Source organism: Anopheles marshallii, assembly GCF_943734725.1.
Source record: "Anopheles marshallii chromosome X unlocalized genomic scaffold, idAnoMarsDA_429_01 X_unloc_1, whole genome shotgun sequence".
NCBI lineage: Eukaryota > Metazoa > Arthropoda > Insecta > Diptera > Culicidae > Anopheles > Anopheles marshallii.
In genome coordinates, this window is record NW_026525668.1 from 148,229 (window position 1) to 161,486 (window position 13,258).

The window sequence follows — 13,258 nt, forward strand, 5'->3', positions numbered from 1 at the left end:
CTTGTATGGAGCTGCCTATTAAAATGTGACTTTTTTCGTTTCGACTGTGTCGAGTCGGTCAAAACAAGTTTTTTTCAGAGACTCCTCAAAACATCATTTTAAAGCACCCAAAATAGTAAAAAGTGCAATACAAAACCAATTTGGGAAACTTTTTTGCAAACTGAATTTTCAATGTTACCAGTCAAACTTGTATGGAGCTGCCTATTAAAATGTGACTTTTTTCGTTTCGACTGGGTCGAGTCGGTCAAAACAAGTTTTTTTCAGAGACTCTTCAAAACATCATTTTAAAGCACCCAAAATAGTAAAAAGTGCAATACAAAACCAATTTGGGAAACTTTTTTGCAAACTAAATTTTCAATGTTACCAGTCAAACTTGTATGGAGCTGCCTATTAAAATGTGACTTTTTCCGTGTCAACTGGGTCGAGTCGGTCAAAACAAGTTTTTTTCAGAGACTCTTCAAAACATCATTTTAAAGCACCCAAAATAGTAAAAAGTGCAATACAAAACCAATTTGGGAAACTTTTTTGCAAACTAAATTTTCAATGTTACCACTCAAACTTGTATGGAGCTGCCTATTAAAATGTGACTTTTTTCGTTTCGACTGTGTCAAGTCGGTCAAAACAAGTTTTTTTCAGAGACTCTTCAAAACATCATTTTAAAGCACCCAAAATAGTAAAAAGTGCAATACAAAACCAATTTGGGAAACTTTTTTGCAAACTAAATTTTCAATGTTACCACTCAAACTTGTATGGAGTTGCCTATTAAAATGTGACTTTTTCCGTGTCAACTGGGTCGAGTCGGTCAAAACAAGTTTTTTTCAGAGACTCTTCAAAACATCATTTTAAAGTACCCAAAATAGTAGAAAGTGCAATACAAAACCAATTTGGGAAACTTTTTTGCAAACTAAATTTTCAATGTTATCAGTCAAACTTGTATGGAGCTGCCTATTAAAATGTGACTTTTTCCGTGTCAACTGGGTCGAGTCGGTCAAAACAAGTTTTTTTCAGAGACTCTTCAAAACATCATTTTAAAGCACCCAAAATAGTAAAAAGTGCAATACAAAACCAATTTGGGAAACTTTTTTGCAAACCAAATTTTCAATGTTACCAGTCAAACTTGTATGGAGCTGCCTATTAAAATGTGACTTTTTTCGTTTCGACTGTGTCGAGTCGGTCAAAACAAGTTTTTTTCAGAGACTCTTCAAAACATCATTTTAAAGCACCCAAAATAGTAAAAAGTGCAATACAAAACCAATTTGGGAAACTTTTTTGCAAACTAAATTTTCAATGTTACCACTCAAACTTGTATGGAGTTGCCTATTAAAATGTGACTTTTTCCGTGTCAACTGGGTCGAGTCGGTCAAAACAAGTTTTTTTCAGAGACTCTTCAAAACATCATTTTAAAGTACCCAAAATAGTAGAAAGTGCAATACAAAACCAATTTGGGAAACTTTTTTGCAAACTAAATTTTCAATGTTATCAGTCAAACTTGTATGGAGCTGCCTATTAAAATGTGACTTTTTCCGTGTCAACTGGGTCGAGTCGGTCAAAACAAGTTTTTTTCAGAGACTCTTCAAAACATCATTTCAAAGCACCCAAAATAGTAAAAAGTGCAATACAAAACCAATTTGGGAAACTTTTTTGCAAACTAAATTTTCAATGTTACCAGTCAAACTTGTATGGAGTTGCCTATTAAAATGTGACTTTTTCCGTGTCAACTGTGTCGAGTCGGTCAAAACAAGTTTTTTTCAGAGACTCTTCAAAACATCATTTTAAAGCACCCAAAATAGTAAAAAGTGCAATACAAAACCAATTTGGGAAACTTTTTTGCAAACTAAATTTTCAATGTTACCAGTCAAACTTGTATGGAGTTGCCTATTAAAATGTGACTTTTTCCGTGTCAACTGGGTCGAGTCGGTCAAAACAAGTTTTTTTCAGAGACTCTTCAAAACATCATTTTAAAGCACCCAAAATAGTAAAAAGTGCAATACAAAACCAATTTGGGAAACTTTTTTGCAAACTAAATTTTCAATGTTACCAGTCAAACTTGTATGGAGTTGCCTATTAAAATGTGACTTTTTCCGTGTCAACTGGGTCGAGTCGGTCAAAACAAGTTTTTTTCAGAGACTCTTCAAAACATCATTTTAAAGCACCCAAAATAGTAAAAAGTGCAATACAAAACCAATTTGGGAAACTTTTTTGCAAAATAAATTTTCAATGTTATCAGTCAAACTTGTATGGAGCTGCCTATTAAAATGTGACTTTTTCCGTGTCAACTGGGTCGAGTCGGTCAAAACAAGTTTTTTTCAGAGACTCTTCAAAACATCATTTCAAAGCACCCAAAATAGTAAAAAGTGCAATACAAAACCAATTTGGGAAACTTTTTTGCAAACTAAATTTTCAATGTTACCAGTCAAACTTGTATGGAGTTGCCTATTAAAATGTGACTTTTTCCGTGACAACTGGGTCGAGTCGGTCAAAACAAGTTTTTTTCAGAGACTCTTCAAAACATCATTTTAAAGCACCCAAAATAGTAAAAAGTGCAATACAAAACCAATTTGGGAAACTTTTTTGCAAACTAAATTTTCAATGTTACCAGTCAAACTTGTATGGAGTTGCCTATTAAAATGTGACTTTTTCCGTGTCAACTGGGTCGAGTCGGTCAAAACAAGTTTTTTTCAGAGACTCTTCAAAACATCATTTTAAAGCACCCAAAATAGTAAAAAGTGCAATACAAAACCAATTTGGGAAACTTTTTTGCAAACTAAATTTTCAATGTTACCAGTCAAACTTGTATGGAGTTGCCTATTAAAATGTGACTTTTTCCGTGTCAACTGGGTCGAGTCGGTCAAAACAAGTTTTTTTCAGAGACTCTTCAAAACATCATTTTAAAGCACCCAAAATAGTAAAAAGTGCAATACAAAACCAATTTGGGAAACTTTTTTGCAAAATAAATTTTCAATGTTATCAGTCAAACTTGTATGGAGCTGCCTATTAAAATGTGACTTTTTCCGTGTCAACTGGGTCGAGTCGGTCAAAACAAGTTTTTTTCAGAGACTCTTCAAAACATCATTTCAAAGCACCCAAAATAGTAAAAAGTGCAATACAAAACCAATTTGGGAAACTTTTTTGCAAACTAAATTTTCAATGTTACCAGTCAAACTTGTATGGAGTTGCCTATTAAAATGTGACTTTTTCCGTGTCAACTGGGTCGAGTCGGTCAAAACAAGTTTTTTTCAGAGACTCTTCAAAACATCATTTTAAAGCACCCAAAATAGTAAAAAGTGCAATACAAAACCAATTTGGGAAACTTTTTTGCAAACTAAATTTTCAATGTTACCAGTCAAACTTGTATGGAGTTGCCTATTAAAATGTGACTTTTTTCGTTTCGACTGGGTCGAGTCGGTCAAAACAAGTTTTTTTTCAGAGACTCTTCAAAACATCATTTTGAAGCACCCAAAATAGTAAAAAGTGCAATACAAAACCAATTTGGGAAATTTTTTTGCAAACTAAATTTTCAATGTTACCAGTCAAACTTGTATGGAGTTGCCTATTAGAATGTGACTTTTTCCGTGTCAACTGGGTGGAGTCGGTCAAAACAAGTTTTTTTCAGAGACTCTTCAAAACATCATTTTGAAGCACCCAAAATAGTAAAAAGTGCAATACAAAACCAATTTGGGAAACTTTTTTGCAAACTAAATTTTCAATGTTACCAGTCAAACTTGTATGGAGCTGCCTATTAGAATGTGACTTTTTCCGTGTCAACTGGGTGGAGTCGGTCAAAACAAGTTTTTTTCAGAGACTCTTCAAAACATCATTTTAAAGTACCCAAAATAGTAAAAAGTGCAATACAAAACCAATTTGGGAAACTTTTTTGCAAACTAAATTTTCAATGTTACCAGTCAAACTTGTATGGAGCTGCCTATTAGAATGTGACTTTTTCCGTGTCAACTGGGTGGAGTCGGTCAAAACAAGTTTTTTTCAGAGACTCTTCAAAACATCATTTTAAAGTACCCAAAATAGTAAAAAGTGCAATACAAAACCAATTTGGGAAACTTTTTTGCAAACTAAATTTTCAATGTTACCAGTCAAACTTGTATGGAGCTGCCAATTAAAATGTGACTTTTTCCGTGTCAACTGGGTCGAGTCGGTCAAAACAAGTTTTTTTCAGAGACTCTTCAAAACATCATTTTAAAGCACCCAAAATAGTAAAAAGTGCAATACAAAACCAATTTGGGAAACTTTTTTGCAAACTAAATTTTCAATGTTACCACTCAAACTTGTATGGAGCTGCCTATTAAAATGTGACTTTTTCCGTGTCAACTGGGTCGAGTCGGTCAAAACAAGTTTTTTTCAGAGACTCTTCACAACATCATTTTAAAGCACCCAAAATAGTAAAAAGTGCAATACCAAACCAATTTGGTAAACTTTTTTGCAAACTACATTTTCAATGTTACCAGTCAAACTTGTATGGAGCTGCCTATTAAAATGTGACTTTTTTCGTTTCGACTGTGTCGAGTCGGTCAAAACAAGTTTTTTTCAGAGACTCCTCAAAACATCATTTTAAAGCACCCAAAATAGTAAAAAGTGCAATACAAAACCAATTTGGGAAACTTTTTTGCAAACTGAATTTTCAATGTTACCAGTCAAACTTGTATGGAGCTGCCTATTAAAATGTGACTTTTTTCGTTTCGACTGGGTCGAGTCGGTCAAAACAAGTTTTTTTCAGAGACTCTTCAAAACATCATTTTAAAGCACCCAAAATAGTAAAAAGTGCAATACAAAACCAATTTGGGAAACTTTTTTGCAAACTAAATTTTCAATGTTACCAGTCAAACTTGTATGGAGCTGCCTATTAAAATGTGACTTTTTCCGTGTCAACTGGGTCGAGTCGGTCAAAACAAGTTTTTTTCAGAGACTCTTCAAAACATCATTTTAAAGCACCCAAAATAGTAAAAAGTGCAATACAAAACCAATTTGGGAAACTTTTTTGCAAACTAAATTTTCAATGTTACCACTCAAACTTGTATGGAGCTGCCTATTAAAATGTGACTTTTTTCGTTTCGACTGTGTCGAGTCGGTCAAAACAAGTTTTTTTCAGAGACTCTTCAAAACATCATTTTAAAGCACCCAAAATAGTAAAAAGTGCAATACAAAACCAATTTGGGAAACTTTTTTGCAAACTAAATTTTCAATGTTACCACTCAAACTTGTATGGAGTTGCCTATTAAAATGTGACTTTTTCCGTGTCAACTGGGTCGAGTCGGTCAAAACAAGTTTTTTTCAGAGACTCTTCAAAACATCATTTTAAAGTACCCAAAATAGTAGAAAGTGCAATACAAAACCAATTTGGGAAACTTTTTTGCAAACTAAATTTTCAATGTTATCAGTCAAACTTGTATGGAGCTGCCTATTAAAATGTGACTTTTTCCGTGTCAACTGGGTCGAGTCGGTCAAAACAAGTTTTTTTCAGAGACTCTTCAAAACATCATTTTAAAGCACCCAAAATAGTAAAAAGTGCAATACAAAACCAATTTGGGAAACTTTTTTGCAAACCAAATTTTCAATGTTACCAGTCAAACTTGTATGGAGCTGCCTATTAAAATGTGACTTTTTTCGTTTCGACTGTGTCGAGTCGGTCAAAACAAGTTTTTTTCAGAGACTCTTCAAAACATCATTTTAAAGCACCCAAAATAGTAAAAAGTGCAATACAAAACCAATTTGGGAAACTTTTTTGCAAACTAAATTTTCAATGTTACCACTCAAACTTGTATGGAGTTGCCTATTAAAATGTGACTTTTTCCGTGTCAACTGGGTCGAGTCGGTCAAAACAAGTTTTTTTCAGAGACTCTTCAAAACATCATTTTAAAGTACCCAAAATAGTAGAAAGTGCAATACAAAACCAATTTGGGAAACTTTTTTGCAAACTAAATTTTCAATGTTATCAGTCAAACTTGTATGGAGCTGCCTATTAAAATGTGACTTTTTCCGTGTCAACTGGGTCGAGTCGGTCAAAACAAGTTTTTTTCAGAGACTCTTCAAAACATCATTTCAAAGCACCCAAAATAGTAAAAAGTGCAATACAAAACCAATTTGGGAAACTTTTTTGCAAACTAAATTTTCAATGTTACCAGTCAAACTTGTATGGAGTTGCCTATTAAAATGTGACTTTTTCCGTGTCAACTGTGTCGAGTCGGTCAAAACAAGTTTTTTTCAGAGACTCTTCAAAACATCATTTTAAAGCACCCAAAATAGTAAAAAGTGCAATACAAAACCAATTTGGGAAACTTTTTTGCAAACTAAATTTTCAATGTTACCAGTCAAACTTGTATGGAGTTGCCTATTAAAATGTGACTTTTTCCGTGTCAACTGGGTCGAGTCGGTCAAAACAAGTTTTTTTCAGAGACTCTTCAAAACATCATTTTAAAGCACCCAAAATAGTAAAAAGTGCAATACAAAACCAATTTGGGAAACTTTTTTGCAAACTAAATTTTCAATGTTACCAGTCAAACTTGTATGGAGTTGCCTATTAAAATGTGACTTTTTCCGTGTCAACTGGGTCGAGTCGGTCAAAACAAGTTTTTTTCAGAGACTCTTCAAAACATCATTTTAAAGCACCCAAAATAGTAAAAAGTGCAATACAAAACCAATTTGGGAAACTTTTTTGCAAACTAAATTTTCAATGTTATCAGTCAAACTTGTATGGAGCTGCCTATTAAAATGTGACTTTTTCCGTGTCAACTGGGTCGAGTCGGTCAAAACAAGTTTTTTTCAGAGACTCTTCAAAACATCATTTCAAAGCACCCAAAATAGTAAAAAGTGCAATACAAAACCAATTTGGGAAACTTTTTTGCAAACTAAATTTTCAATGTTACCAGTCAAACTTGTATGGAGTTGCCTATTAAAATGTGACTTTTTCCGTGACAACTGGGTCGAGTCGGTCAAAACAAGTTTTTTTCAGAGACTCTTCAAAACATCATTTTAAAGCACCCAAAATAGTAAAAAGTGCAATACAAAACCAATTTGGGAAACTTTTTTGCAAACTAAATTTTCAATGTTACCAGTCAAACTTGTATGGAGTTGCCTATTAAAATGTGACTTTTTCCGTGTCAACTGGGTCGAGTCGGTCAAAACAAGTTTTTTTCAGAGACTCTTCAAAACATCATTTTAAAGCACCCAAAATAGTAAAAAGTGCAATACAAAACCAATTTGGGAAACTTTTTTGCAAACTAAATTTTCAATGTTACCAGTCAAACTTGTATGGAGTTGCCTATTAAAATGTGACTTTTTCCGTGTCAACTGGGTCGAGTCGGTCAAAACAAGTTTTTTTCAGAGACTCTTCAAAACATCATTTTAAAGCACCCAAAATAGTAAAAAGTGCAATACAAAACCAATTTGGGAAACTTTTTTGCAAACTAAATTTTCAATGTTATCAGTCAAACTTGTATGGAGCTGCCTATTAAAATGTGACTTTTTCCGTGTCAACTGGGTCGAGTCGGTCAAAACAAGTTTTTTTCAGAGACTCTTCAAAACATCATTTCAAAGCACCCAAAATAGTAAAAAGTGCAATACAAAACCAATTTGGGAAACTTTTTTGCAAACTAAATTTTCAATGTTACCAGTCAAACTTGTATGGAGTTGCCTATTAAAATGTGACTTTTTTCGTGTCAACTGGGTCGAGTCGGTCAAAACAAGTTTTTTTCAGAGACTCTTCAAAACATCATTTTAAAGCACCCAAAATAGTAAAAAGTGCAATACAAAACCAATTGGGAAACTTTTTTGCAAACTAAATTTTCAATGTTACCAGTCAAACTTGTATGGAGTTGCCTATTAAAATGTGACTTTTTCCGTGTCAACTGGGTCGAGTCGGTCAAAACAAGTTTTTTTCAGAGACTCTTCAAAACATCATTTTAAAGCACCCAAAATAGTAAAAAGTGCAATACAAAACCAATTTGGGAAACTTTTTTGCAAACTAAATTTTCAATGTTACCAGTCAAACTTGTATGGAGCTGCCAATTAAAATGTGACTTTTTCCGTGTCAACTGGGTCGAGTCGGTCAAAACAAGTTTTTTTCAGAGACTCTTCAAAACATCATTTTAAAGCACCCAAAATAGTAAAAAGTGCAATACAAAACCAATTTGGGAAACTTTTTTGCAAACTAAATTTTCAATGTTACCACTCAAACTTGTATGGAGCTGCCTATTAAAATGTGACTTTTTCCGTGTCAACTGGGTGGAGTCGGTCAAAACAAGTTTGTTTCAGAGACTCTTCAAAACATCATTTTAAAGCACCCAAAATAGTAAAAAGTGCAATAAAAAACCAATTTGGGAAACTTTTTTGCAAACTAAATTTTCAATGTTACCAGTCAAACTTGTATGGAGTTGCCTATTAAAATGTGACTTTTTCCGTGTCAACTGGGTCGAGTCGGTCAAAACAAGTTTTTTTCAGAGACTCTTCAAAACATCATTTCAAAGCACCCAAAATAGTAAAAAGTGCAATACAAAACCAATTTGGGAACCTTTTTTGCCAACTAAATTTTCAATGTTACCACTCAAACCGGTATGGAGTTGCCTATTAAAATGTGACTTTTTCCGTGTCAACTGGGTCGAGTCGGTCAAAACAAGTTTTTTTCAGAGACTCTTCAAAACATCATTTTAAAGCACCCAAAATAGTAAAAAGTGCAATACAAAACCAATTTGGGAAACTTTTTTGCAAACTAAATTTTCAATGTTACCACTCAAACCGGTATGGAGTTGCCTATTAAAATGTGACTTTTTCCGTGTCAACTGGGTCGAGTCGGTCAAAACAAGTTTTTTTCAGAGACTCTTCAAACCATCATTTTGAAGCACCCAAAATAGTAAAAAGTGCAATACCAAACCAATTTGGGAAACTTTTTTGCCAACCAAATTTTCAATGTTACCACTCAAACTTGTATGGAGTTGCCTATTAGAATGTGACTTTTTCCGTGTCAACTGGGTGGAGTCGGTCAAAACAAGTTTTTTTCAGAGACTCTTCAAAACATCATTTTGAAGCACCCAAAATAGTAAAAAGTGCAATACAAAACCAATTTGGGAAACTTTTATGCAAACTAAATTTTCAATGTTACCAGTCAAACTTGTATGGAGTTGCCTATTAGAATGTGACTTTTTCCGTGTCAACTGGGTGGAGTCGGTCAAAACAAGTTTTTTTCAGAGACTCTTCAAAACATCATTTTAAAGCACCCAAAATAGTAAAAAGTGCAATACAAAACCAATTTGGGAAACTTTTTTGCAAACTAAATTTTCAATGTTACCAGTCAAACTTGTATGGAGCTGCCTATTAGAATGTGACTTTTTCCGTGTCAACTGGGTGGAGTCGGTCAAAACAAGTTTTTTTCAGAGACTCTTCAAAACATCATTTTAAAGTACCCAAAATAGTAGAAAGTGCAATACAAAACCAATTTGGGAAACTTTTTTGCAAACTAAATTTTCAATGTTACCAGTCAAACTTGTATGGAGCTGCCTATTAGAATGTGACTTTTTCCGTGTCAACTGGGTGGAGTCGGTCAAAACAAGTTTTTTTCAGAGACTCTTCAAAACATCATTTTAAAGTACCCAAAATAGTAGAAAGTGCAATACAAAACCAATTTGGGAAACTTTTTTGCAAACTAAATTTTCAATGTTACCAGTCAAACTTGTATGGAGCTGCCTATTAGAATGTGACTTTTTCCGTGTCAACTGGGTGGAGTCGGTCAAAACAAGTTTTTTTCAGAGACTCTTCAAAACATCATTTTAAAGTACCCAAAATAGTAGAAAGTGCAATACAAAACCAATTTGGGAAACTTTTTTGCCAACTAAATTTTCAATGTTACCACTCAAACCGGTATGGAGTTGCCTATTAAAATGTGACTTTTTTCGTTTCGACTGGGTCGAGTCGGTCAAAACAAGTTTTTTTCAGAGACTCTTCAAAACATCATTTTAAAGCACCCAAAATAGTAAAAAGTGCAATACAAAACCAATTTGGGAAACTTTTTTGCAAACTAAATTTTCAATGTTACCAGTCAAACTTGTATGGAGTTGCCTATTAAAATGTGACTTTTTCCGTGTCAACTGGGTCGAGTCGGTCAAAACAAGTTTTTTTCAGAGACTCTTCAAAACATCATTTTAAAGCACCCAAAATAGTAAAAAGTGCAATACAAAACCAATTTGGGAAACTTTTTTGCAAACTAAATTTTCAATGTTACCAGTCAAACTTGTATGGAGCTGCCTATTAGAATGTGACTTTTTCCGTGTCAACTGGGTGGAGTCGGTCAAAACAAGTTTTTTTCAGAGACTCTTCAAAACATCATTTTAAAGTACCCAAAATAGTAGAAAGTGCAATACAAAACCAATTTGGGAAACTTTTTTGCAAACTAAATTTTCAATGTTACCAGTCAAACTTGTATGGAGCTGCCTATTAGAGTGTGACTTTTTCCGTGTCAACTGGGTGGAGTCGGTCAAAACAAGTTTTTTTCAGAGACTCTTCAAAACATCATTTTAAAGTACCCAAAATAGTAGAAAGTGCAATACAAAACCAATTTGGGAAACTTTTTTGCCAACTAAATTTTCAATGTTACCACTCAAACCGGTATGGAGTTGCCTATTAAAATGTGACTTTTTTCGTTTCGACTGGGTCGAGTCGGTCAAAACAAGTTTTTTTCAGAGACTCTTCAAAACATCATTTTAAAGCACCCAAAATAGTAAAAAGTGCAATACAAAACCAATTTGGGAAACTTTTTTGCAAACTAAATTTTCAATGTTACCAGTCAAACTTGTATGGAGTTGCCTATTAAAATGTGACTTTTTCCGTGTCAACTGGGTCGAGTCGGTCAAAACAAGTTTTTTTCAGAGACTCTTCAAACCATCATTTTGAAGCACCCAAAATAGTAAAAAGTGCAATACAAAACCAATTTGGGAAACTTTTTTGCAAACTAAATTTTCAATGTTACCAGTCAAACTTGTATGGAGCTGCCTATTAAAATGTGACTTTTTTCGTTTCGACTGGGTCGAGTCGGTCAAAACAAGTTTTTTTCAGAGACTCTTCAAAACATCATTTTAAAGCAACCAAAATAGTTAAAAGTGCAATACCAAACCAATTTGGGAAACTTTTTTGCAAACTAAATTTTCAATGTTACCAGTCAAACTTGTATGGAGCTGCCTATTGAAATGTGACTTTTTTCGTTTCGACTGGGTCGAGTCGGTCAAAACAAGTTTTTTTCAGAGACTCTTCAAAACATCATTTTAAAGCACCCAAAATAGTAAAAAGTGCAATACAAAACCAATTTGGGAAACTTTTTTGCAAGCTAAATTTTCAATGTTACCAGTCAAACTTGTATGGAGCTGCCTATTAAAATGTGACTTTTTTCGTTTCGACTGGGTCGAGTCGGTCAAAACAAGTTTTTTTCAGAGACTCTTCAAAACATCATTTTAAAGCACCCGAAATAGTAAAAAGTGCAATACAAAACCAATTTGGGAAACTTTTTTGCAAACTAAATTTTCAATGTTACCAGTCAAACTTGTATGGAGTTGCCTATTAAAATGTGACTTTTTTCGTTTCGACTGGGTCGAGTCGGTCAAAACAAGTTTTTTTCAGAGACTCTTCAAAACATCATTTTAAAGCACCCAAAAAAGTGAAAAGTGCAATACAAAACCAATTTGGGAAACTTTTTTGCAAACTAAATTTTCAATGTTACCAGTCAAACTTGTATGGAGCTGCCTATTAAAATGTGACTTTTTTCGTTTCGACTGGGTCGAGTCGGTCAAAACAAGTTTTTTTCAGAGACTCTTCAAAACATCATTTTAAAGCACCCAAAATAGTGAAAAGTGCAATACAAAACCAATTTGGGAAACTTTTTTGCAAACTAAATTTTCAATGTTACCACTCAAACTTGTATGGAGTTGCCTATTAAAATGTGACTTTTTCCGTTTCGACTGGGTCGAGTCGGTCAAAACAAGTTTTCTTCAGAGACTCTTCAAAACATCATTTTGAAGCACCCAAAAAAGTGAAAAGTGCAATACAAAACCAATTTGGGAAACTTTTTTGCAAACTAAATTTTCAATGTTATCAGTCTAACTTGTATCGAGTTGCCTATTAAAATGTGATTTTTATCGTTTCGACTGGGTCGAGTCGGTCAAAACAAGTTTTTTTCAGAGACTCTTCAAAACATCATTTTAAAGCACCCAAAATAGTAAAAAGTGCAATACAAAACCAATTTGGGAAACTTTTTCGCAAACTAAATTTTCAATGTTACCAGTCAAACTTGTATGGAGTTGCCTATTAAAATGTGACTTTTTCCGTGTCAACTGGGTCAAGTCGGTCAAAACAAGTTTTTTTCAGAGACTCTTCAAAACATCATTTTAAAGCACCCAAAATAGTGAAAAGTGCAATACAAAACCAATTTGGGAAACTTTTTTGCAAACTAAATTTTCAATGTTACCAGTGAAACTTGTATGGAGCTGCCTATTAAAATGTGACTTTTTCCGTGTCAACTGGGTCGAGTCGGTCAAAACAAGTTTTTTTCAGAGACTCTTCAAAACATCATTTTGAAGCACCCAAAATAGTAAAAAGTGCAATACAAAACCAATTTGGGAACCTTTTTTGCAAACTAAATTTTCAATGTTACCAGTGAAACTTGTATGGAGCTGCCTATTAAAATGTGACTTTTTCCGTGTCAACTGGGTCGAGTCGGTCAAAACAAGTTTTTTTCAGAGACTCTTCAAAACATCATTTTGAAGCACCCAAAATAGTAAAAAGTGCAATACAAAACCAATTTGGGAACCTTTTTTGCAAACTAAATTTTCAATGGTACCAGTCAAACTTGTATGGAGTTGCCTATTAAAATGTGACTTTTTTCGTTTCGACTGGGTCGAGTCGGTCAAAACAAGTTTTTTTCAGAGACTCTTCAAAACATCATTTAAAGCACCCAAAATAGTAAAAAGTGCAATACAAAAAGAATTTGGGAATCTTTTTTGCAAACTAAATTTTCAATGTTACCACTCAAACTTGTATGGAGCTGCCTATTAAAATGTGACTTTTTCCGTGTCAACTGGGTCGAGTCGGTCAAAACAAGTTTGTTTCAGAGACTCTTCAAAACATCATTTTGAAGCACCCAAAATAGTAAAAAGTGCAATACAAAACCAATTTGGGAACCTTTTTTGCAAACTAAATTTTCAATGTTACCAGTGAAACTTGTATGGAGCTGCCTATTAAAATGTGACTTTTTCCGTGTCAACTGGGTCGA